This window comes from Acomys russatus, chromosome 1, assembly GCF_903995435.1.
Source record: "Acomys russatus chromosome 1, mAcoRus1.1, whole genome shotgun sequence".
NCBI classification, from domain to species: Eukaryota; Metazoa; Chordata; class Mammalia; order Rodentia; family Muridae; genus Acomys; species Acomys russatus.
In genome coordinates, this window is record NC_067137.1 from 122,403,562 (window position 1) to 122,412,581 (window position 9,020).

The following is a 9,020-nucleotide window of genomic DNA, read 5'->3' on the forward strand; positions in this document are numbered from 1 at the left end:
CACAGCAGTACACCCATGGTCTGGGACTCAGGTGTCCACAATGGCCACCCTAAGGTCCTCTGTGGAGAATGGTCTGGTGAACCACAGGGTAGAAAACCAGCAGCACCACCTCAGCTCCGAGGGAGCTAAAGAGATGCAGGAGAGCTTCCTCAGGCACAGCCTCATGCTGTCCCTCCCGTTTCCAGTACTACAAGAGGTGCTGTGCACCTGAACCCTCTGCCCAAATGCACCCTCGGCCCATGGGGACAGCCCTTCACTGAGAAAACACTTTGCAGTTACTTGCAAGGTGAGTGGTTGAGCAACAGAGTTCTTTTACCAACAATGCTGGACATCCTCCATGAAACAACTTCTAAGCCTGAAACAAAACAGCGCACACATCCCTGAGTTGAGGATTCAGCCCAGGAGTTAGCTCAGGTCTGCAGTTAAAAGTATGTTGGTGCCATCCAGCACTTCACACGTTACAATAGCCTTCCATATCGTCTTATCCTAGTTGCTTGCTTTGTAGTGCTCTCTGAATCTTGGGCAACCTAGTCATTTCTGCAGGGGGTGGGGGAGATTGGAAGCCTTGTTTTAAAATCAATATCTCCTGAGATTGTTTGTAAACCAAGATAAAGTTTAGATCACTGGGATAATTGCACCCGTTAGTCCACTGGTTTCAGTGACATGTACGCCCACCACGCAGTAAGACTCGCCTGATCCCAAAGGTATAGGTAGGTAGGTCCATCCTATTTACCATTGTAGTCTCAGTTTAGTTCCAAGGTGTGGTGTAATGAGCCTTCCAGCCAAGGTCAGTGAAAGCTTACTCGGCCCATCTCTAGTCAAGACAGTCAGTCCAGCGAGGCCATGGGAGCAGGGCCAGAACACAGCTAGATGGTGGCCCCTGGAGCCATTTCAAAGCAACACAGGCACCTGGACTCATCAGTGCTCAGTAGAGTGGGGCCTACATCCCCTGGGGCCCCCCAGTGCATTTTGAACACCAGACTGCCTGTGACATCACAGGGGCTGCTCTCACCTTCACAGCAGCCCAGAGCTGCGGCTGCTGGGCAATCACAGAGGTCTCTTCAGAGCCACAGCATGAAAGGTGGGGACATGGGCGACTCGGGGGGCCTTTAGTTGAACACCAGGTCCTGGCTTGATGGCCTCTCATTGGCTGACCTGCTGCCCCTCAGGTGAAGGTATGATCTCATGGCCTAGGCCTTCAGCCATGGAGGCGTCTTATATTGTCATCTCAAAGCCCAGGGAAAGGGCATGGCTCCAGGGTTAAGTATAGCCTGTAATATCTTAGTATGAAGGGAGCACAGTTAAGAATAGATAATTCTATTTATTCTGGCATCTTGGCTGAATCACTGTTTAGTCATTCAGATGTTGCTAAAATATTTGCACATCTCTGGGGATGGGAGACGTTGAGAGCTGGCCTTCCCCTTCCTGTTGCTTACAAACCCAGATGCTCGCCGAGCTTACCAAGGCTGTGTGTGGTTTGTGTGCTTTCCTGGGGCAAGCATTTGTGGAGCATGGCTATGTGCCCATTGCTGTGGCTGGGGCACACGGGGAATGAGCCCTGCATCCTCTCAGGGAAGCGCATTAGCTGTTTACTCGTTATTCAGTGAGTCACGACTGAACCATCTGCTCTTGGTCCACAGTCCTCACCAAACAGGCAGATACAACAAGGCAGAGCTTTGAGTTTAGTGTCAAAGGACAGGAAGCAGCCTCGACCTCCTGAGAAGCTTGAGGTAGGCTCTGTGAGCATGGGTAAAGGGCCGTGAACGATGCTAAGAGATTACTTGACAAGGTGTGTCAGAGCTTCATGCATGCGACTCTGCAGGGGCCAAGTGATAAGATAGGTCCACACACCGAGGGAACTGGTAACTGAGGTGTCTCATGTGGACAGGACGGGGCTTAGATATAGGGCCACCAAGACAGGGAGGCTAGGGAACTCCATTAGAGAAGCCTCTAGGGTGAAAGAAGCACATCAGGAAAAAAATATTGAGGGCTGCTACTGCCAGGGCAAAGCCTTGAGAGCAAGGAAGGCCAGTGTCCAGGAGTCGGGGAGTTCTAGTCTTCAAACAAAACAGCTAGCCTGTGACAGCACAGTGATGTCACACATGACACACAGAGGGCCAAACCGAAGAGAAAGTGCCCAGAACAACACTTGTCTGAGAAAGAAGAGAAGCACCTCTCAAGGCAACTTCCTCACAGAAAGGTGACAGAACAGAAAACTGGAATGCAGGATACAGGACTCTCTGGCTGGAGCAGGAAGTACAGGAGCCATTCTTTCAGAAATCGATGCTTTGCAGACCTGCAGAGCTGTACAGGAGACCTGTGTCTAGCAGACAGCCCAATGCAGAAACCACCCTCAGCCTGTCTAGAGACATCAGGCTGAAGGTGTGCTTTTCAGTGACGTCCCAGCCACCTGCCCTTTCATATTCCCAGCGCTCGGTTACCTACCGTGGATTGTGGTCCAAATCTTCTAAGCGGAGGCTTCCAGACCATTTGTAAGTTTTAGGTAATTTTCATGATGGTATAGTATAACAGTTTTCCTATTTTATTGGTTATGACTCACTGCACTTTGTCCAAGGTAAAGATGAGCAAACAGAAAAATGGTGTGCACCGAGTTTGGTACTTTCTGTGACCTCAGGCACTTACTGGAAACATGCCCGCTATGTCCTCTGCAGATAAAATGGTGAGGAATTGTGTGATGTTGAGCCTGGGGACCCAGCTCTTGGTAGCAGTTTCAAGAGAGTAAAGACAAATTTGTCACTGGGTTCCCATGCTTTTCTCTTCATTTGACCCAGTGTAGGGAACAGAGAAAGAGCCCAGGGGTGCAGGAACACAGGGAAGGGTGTGCAGTGCGATGGAAAGCATCCTAGGACGCTGAGGGTAGATGAGCAGGTGCACCCAGTGGTCCAGACAGAGGGAGCTTTCCCCTCACAGAGGCCAGCTAAGTGAGGGACCACCCTGTGTAGCATCACTTTCTCGTTGTAGGAGGACATGAGGCTGGCTGCTATGATGACGTGAAGGGAATTTGGAGGGGAGTTTGGAGAAGTGGGAACATGGAGAGAGAGAGAGAGAGAGAGAGAGAGAGAGAGAGAGAGAGAGAGAGAGAGAGAGAGAGAGAGAGAGAGAAGCCACGTGTGGGTAGGTTCCCAGGCTTCCTCCCATGGCTATCTGGCTCTTGCAGCTGCAGTGCTGTGCTTTACATGGGTGCTTGACTTTGTGGGGTGGAGCACAGCAGCCAAAAGCCGGAGCCTAAGGCGGAGCATGCCTAGCACCCTTTGCCAAGGGAGTGAGCGCAGAGCAGAGCATGCCGGCCATGTGCCTTCAGTTTCCCTGTGTTCAAGGCCAGCAGATGCTTCTGTTGGGGAAACAGGGACCTCCTAGCTTCATGTACATTATCCAGCAGCCACACCCTCAGCATGAGGCACTCCTGGGAAAAGTAAAGTGTCTTTAAAACCTTAGTCTCGGCATCCCAGAAGGAGAAAGAAGAAATGGCTCCTTCTCCTGTGTCTAAGGCAGCAGTGCCCTCACCACCAAGCCCTAGTGTCACCATTCCACACTTAATACTTGCCCAAATGCCCCAGCACCTACAAGAGGAGGCTGGCCACCGAGTTCCAAGTCCTCAAGTTTAATGGCTCCATCAGGTTAGCTAATGACTGTCTCACAGGCTGGCAGTAGTCCATACAGAGTGACAGTGTGACTGACCACTGCCACTCCCTGCATACTACTCCCCACCCTAGAAAGGAAATGCTTTCTTGTGGCCCATGAGGGTGCACCCTCCAAACTTTGAGTCCTTAGAGGCCTCTCTCTATTTCTCTCCCCCCGCCCAAGTACCAGGCCAAAAACAAAAACCCCCACCAACCACCCCAGGACATCTCCTCTAAGGGGCAGAACTACACAACCCTGTTAGGATTATTTTTTAAGTCAGAAGTTCCCTACAAGCCACAGCAAAAACTTCCTTAAAACAAAGGTCAGCCTAGGAAAACAGTTCATGACTGAGCCAGAGTGGGCACAGGCCTTCGAGGCCAGGGTCCTAGGCATCATCGAAGTATAGCTGAGCCTCCAATGTGGAGAGCGGAGCCCAGCCTCCTCGAACCTCTAAGCAAACACTGAGGTGGTTTGTACTTCGGCTCTCTTCTTTCTGCCCAAAGTAATGTTGGCTCGTTGGTGACTTTTGGGTTTTCTTGTGTCTTGCCCACTGCTCTCGCGTTCCGGTGTCATTGTCTAGATTCACAAGACCAGGGACGACGGCAGAATGCCACGTCTCCAGACAGCAGCCTTTTCTGAACACGTGCCTGTGTCTCCCACCCGCATCCCTGTCAGGCAGGAAGCTCTCTGGGGTGGGCGTGGGGGGCTCAAACCTGAGTGGGTCTAAAGGTCTATTCCAGGGTGTGCAGGGATGGCCTGGGTGGGGAATTCATCCCTATTTGTTGCAATGTCATTAACCTCCCATAAGAAGCAGGTGAAAGCAATTTATGCAAATCCTTTTTTCAATAGTCTGAGACATTTTACCTTTTGATAATAGGCAGACAGGCCGAAGAAAGAGCCGCAGACAAGCAAGTTTTGAGGACCCAATTTAAAATTTGAGCTACCTTTCTTTTTAGCTCTTCAAAAGCTTCTCCGGGGATAAGAGTATAATCCCTTAGTTGGGTACAAATGTTTGAGATTTTTGTGCTTCTAAAATCCAAGTTGAATGAGTCTTGAACTTTAAAGCTGTTCTGTCTTCTGAACCAAAAGCCACCATGTGCTTCCGTCCTGGGGGCGGGGTGCAAGCATCTCTCTGTCCTGAGCCTGGAAGGAGCAGACACTTGAAATTCCACCCTGCAGCTTCAGAGCTGCACTGCTGGCCTCTTCTTCTCCACCGGACAGCTCCTCCCCCACCCCGCCCCCTGCAAGTCTCCCTGCCCAAAGCATTGCAATTCAAAAGCACCTGGGGGCCGGAGGAGGCAGGCGATATCAGGAAAGTCACCGGAGAAGCTTCTGTGTGTCTTTCTGGCTTGCTACACCACCACATCAGGCCCAGTGGGTTCCAGTGCCAGGCTGAACAGCCCCACTACAGGGTACTCGCTGGCTGCCTGTGGGTGTATGTGATCCCCCAGGGTCCACAGGGTGAGCTGGGGCCAAGAGAATGTCACCAGCATAGTGCTGGGCTGTGGCACTGTCACTTGGTGAAGTATGAGGAAGAGCTTCTGTTGGCGGGGAGGGGATAAAGGTGCAGCAAAGACCCCAGATTGGCATGGCTAACCCCCCAACCCACAGCACCACACTTCCTCATCGTCACCCACACCATGACATCTCTCAAGGCCTTTTCTCTGCAATTCCCAATGAAATTTACCATCAGCCACCGGGAAGCAGTTCAGCTACATATAGGGTGTGATGTTACGGGGCCATCCCTACTGTCTGTCCATCTCTAGAACTTTCCTGTCTTCCCAAACTGGAATTCTGTGGGGACAGAATTAACAGCTGTTCTTCTCCAGGCCTCTCTCGAGATCTAATGCTCATTTTTCTCCTCCTTTCTGTAAATGTGACAGTCCCAGGAACTTCCCAAAAGTGGAATTCTACAGTACCGATCCTTTAGCATAATATCTTCAAGGTTTATCCTGTTGTGGAACTTGCCAGAATCTCCTTCCTTAAAAGCAGAGACACTCTGGCGTGTAGATGGACGGCATGCTGCTTATCCACCCACTTTAGGAGGGAGCCTTGGTCTTCCCCCCTTTGGCTGTTGGGAATGGTGCTTCTGTGAACAGATGTGCACTGACATCTACTGGGGTTCCTGTTTTCAGTTCAGAAGAGAAGCCACTGGGTCCTTTAGTGATGCTATGTTGACCTGAGGACCCTGGCTCCCTGGGCAGCAGTGCCATTTGCATTCCTGTCACCACCCAGGGCTCCAAACTCCCCAACCCCTCACCAGGACTTATGTTTAATGTTCACAGTTGTCCCAGGGAGTGAGTTCTCACTCTGGCCTTCCCACATCGCTCGGTTTCCCACTTCAGGGATGCTAGGCATCTTCTTTGTGTACTTGTTGGTGTTTGTGCATCTTTTTTTTTTTTTTTTTTTTTGGAGAGACAGACCCTCAAGTCACTTGCCCACTTTGAACTAAAGTGCATGTACCTGTGCATGTGTGTGTGCATGCGTGTGTGCATGCATGTGTCTTAAGAGTCCCCTGTATACAGTAGATAATAGTCCGATGGTAGTGCCCATGAGAGTTGGGTTTTTTTAAGTTTGATGAAACCAAAGTTATCTAGTTTTGCTTTCTTTTCCTGATTTCAGTGTTATATCAAGGAAATCACTACTAGATCGAATGCAGGAAAGACTCCCTCTATGTTTTCTCCCAAGTCAATAATTTCCTCTTTTCCACTCAATTGCGGCTCTATGTTGAGGCAGCTTTTGCACATAGCATTAGATAAGGGTCTGAATTCTTTTTTTTTTTTTTTTTTCTGAGCGAGGAGCTCATATTCCTAGCACAATTTATTGAAAAGACTGCCCTTTACCCATAGATTTTTTTTAAGGTCAGTTTATTCTTTTATAGTATATGGGGCAAATGGTCATTTTTAAGTGAAATTTCAGATCAGCACCATTTTTTTAAATTATAAAATTCATTTAATATGATCTTTAAAATATTGATAATACATAAAGTCAAATATTGACCCTTCTCAGTTTAACATGTGATGTATGCCTTTTAATTTACTGTAGATTAATTATGCAAGAAAAATATGATCCGTGAAAAGTAAAGTCAACCATAATATATCGTGTTCAGTTTGGGAACTAAATACATATTAAGATGTAAATGGGACCTAAAGTAGGTTCTGTGTCTCCTCTGATAAACAAAAGATGCTTTACTGATGCACCATTGAATATTCTCACCCACTCAGTGTAAAAGCTCCTGCTATAGCTGCTGAGTGTTGTTTATAAATGAAGAGATAAGATGAAAAGTGTCAGGCTGCTATTTGTCAATGAGTTTTGTTAGTAAACACCTTTTGTATTCTGGCCATTTAAATTCTTACTACATTAAAAATTGGTTTGGGAACACCCATCCTAAGGGCCAGTCAAGAACTAGTTTTACAGGTGGAGTCATGTGACTGAGCTGAGGTGCTCTGTCAGGCACTTTGCACCAGGTCTCTGGGTGTGAAGACTTAGTACTCGTCATGGCAGAGACCTTCCATGGGCTGGCAAGCAATTGTGGGCATCAGCAGACTCAGCCAGAGCTGGTTTGGGATGGGAGAGGTGCCTTTTACTGGGAATGGCATGACATAGATGGCCCTGGAAGAAGAGAACACTAGGCTGAGGACAGGTGCCATAAAGCTGGGAGGATGCAAGTAGCTCCCGGGCAGGTTGGGACCGAGCGCCCCCACCTCACCATACTCCCATGCAGGATTTGCAATGCTGTGATGACCCATAGGCAGCCCTGGCTGGGGTACAAGCAGGCCTATGTAGCGACATCTGGGGAACATGTCAGGGGAAGAGGTACATGGTGCCCATCACCGGTGGTGCAGGCAAGCTGAGCCTCCCAAAGACGTGCATTCTGTGCAGCCAAGAACTCGCCAGCACTCACGGGGTGCAGGTTGGCTGTGACTGTGGGAGAGGATCTCGGAGTCTGTCAGGTGTGAGGCAGCGACTGGGGTGTCTTGTAGCCTCCAGTGTGGGAAACAGTCTGGCAGCCAGGATGGATGCCCCAGTAAGCCCTGGAGCCTCCACCTGGAGCCACCGACAAGGAGGAAAGGAAACAGGGACTCTCATCCTGGCTTCGAGAAAAGCCAAGACGCATCCCTCTTCATCTTCCTGAGGAAGCCATGTGGTCTCGAAGCACAAGGAGACCCTCCCTTGAGGAGAACCATGAATATTTTTGGCACAGCCTATCAATGTCTGACCACAGGCCCAGAAGTTTAGAACTTAGAACTGTGAGAGAGACATGCTCACCGGCTATGAAAACCTTAGCAATGTCCTCAGCTAAGCGAGGGCTCTGTACTGGAGATTGTGTTGCCCAGGGGTGGGGAGAGGCAGAGAAGGCCACAGACAAATCCTAGCCATTCTGTTAGGAGCTAGGAGACAGCAGAGGGCAGCAGGGGGAGCCAAAGCTGAGTTTCTGTCTCTGTGACTCTCTCCTAGCCCAAGGTACAGTCTGAGGAGAGGGTCCACCACAGCTCCTGATGGCAGTTGCTTCCTTCTGGGCAGCCATCCTGAACAGGGAGGTGGCTGGAGCCCCTTCAAAGTAAGACCCTCCTGAAAACACTCACCAGTTTATAAAAATGGTCAAGGGACAAGCTACCTTTTCCAGAAAGCATTGCTGATCTTGACTGATTTTATTTGGCAAGACCAAGTCCAGGTTGTTGCAAAAATGTTCAACTCAGTAGTCTCTGAACTTTGAAAGTTTTTTTTCTCTTTTCTTACTCTTCCTCTGTGGTCTTTTCAGGAGACGGGGACTTCTTAGAAGTCAAACAATACCGTTTAAACACTGGATAACTATGTAGCTCATTTTTATTCAGGAATCCCAACACTGTTCAGTTTAAGAGTTTATCTCTCACTGGATTTTCAGCTGACTTCAAATATTTGCCTCCCCAAATTACTCACAGGTAGACATATTCTAGAGATCAGCTTCCTTCCTAACTGTGTGAGCCTCCTGTAGAGGGTATAACAAAGTCCCCCAAACTCAAAAACCTAAAGCCACAGAGCACTTTTGTCTCATTCTCTGGGAGTGTGAATTCTAAAATAGAACGTAGGTAGGGCCTAGACCTGTCAAGGACCGTCCCCATTTCTCCCAACTTCTGCAGGTTTGCAACCATCCTTCACGTCCCTTGGCTTGAGATAAATCACTCCAGTCTCTGCCTCATTGTCCCATGAGCCGTAACAGAGACCTGTGTGTCTCACGCATGCACCTTTTTATAGCGTCCCAGGCACCTTAGGTCAGAATGTCGTCTGCCTTCCCCCTAACAACACATCTGCAGCAGCCACTGCCAACAGCTAAGAGCTACTATCCAGGAGCTGGGTTTCTGCCTGCCTTTTAGGGTGTCATGGTCTACCCTCTACCC